Source organism: Chinchilla lanigera, unplaced genomic scaffold (genome assembly GCF_000276665.1).
Source record: "Chinchilla lanigera isolate Chin_1 unplaced genomic scaffold, ChiLan1.0 scaffold00081, whole genome shotgun sequence".
NCBI classification, from domain to species: Eukaryota; Metazoa; Chordata; class Mammalia; order Rodentia; family Chinchillidae; genus Chinchilla; species Chinchilla lanigera.
Genome location: NW_004955482.1, coordinates 8686564 through 8687610, shown reverse-complemented (window position 1 = coordinate 8687610; position 1047 = coordinate 8686564).

Here is a 1047-nt window from a genome sequence, read left to right as displayed (position 1 = left end):
GGAGTTTCTTCCTTTTTCTTTTTCTTTTTTTTTTTTTTTTTAAAACAGGTTCTTGCAATGTAGTTCAGGCTGGCCTTGAACTCACTATGTAGCCCAGGCTGGCCTTGAAATTCCTGGGATCCTGCTGCCTCAGTCTCCCAAGTGCTGCGATTACAGGTGTGTGTCACCACACCCAACTTTTGTACTAGGAATTGGATCTATGGCTTTCTCATTGATTTATGTCCCCAGCCTCTTTTTAATTTTTTTTTTTTTTTTATTTTTAAACTGTTCCTCACTAAGTTGCTAAGCTCCGGATGTAACATAGATGAAGGTGGATTTTTAAATGACTTTGTATCTTGACCCTTTTCTACAATAATGGAGTAGTCTGTTACTCCATATAAATTACAGAATGAGAGTAGAGGGGGTAAAAGTTTAAACTCCACCTTTTTATAGTATAACTTTAAATTATATTTAAAAGATATTGGTTGATTGTAAACTTGCCTTTTCTTCTGAAATTTTTGGCCATGTTTTACTCAGTTGTATGAGCAGATAAAGTATATTTTTAGTCCTATAATCCTCAACTGCAATCATAAAAAGTAACTCACCCTCGGGGCCGGGGATATAGCTCAGCAGCACAGCATCTGCCTGGCAAGGGTGAGGTCATGAGTTCAATTCCCAGCACCCGCTCCTGAAAAAATCCAGTGGTTAAAAGTAACTCACCCTGTTGTCCCACTTGTTAGTTATCTAACCATACAGTAAATTCATTTCAAGGTTTGTGCCAGAGGTATTACTGGTGCTTTTTGAAGTCAAGAAACTATCCAGAATGGTCTTGTTAATATTATGTTGATCTCTAATGTATAAGGAAACTGTATACATATATGTTTTGGGTTTTTTTTGGCTTTTTTCTGGTACCGGGAATCGAACTCACGACCTTGCACTTGCTAGGCGAGCACTGTGCCGCTGAGCTAAATTCCCAGCCCCATGTATACATATATTTTTAACATTGCAAACATTTGTACTGAACAACGCCCCCATAAGCAAAACTGGTGAACAGCAGATGAAAATATA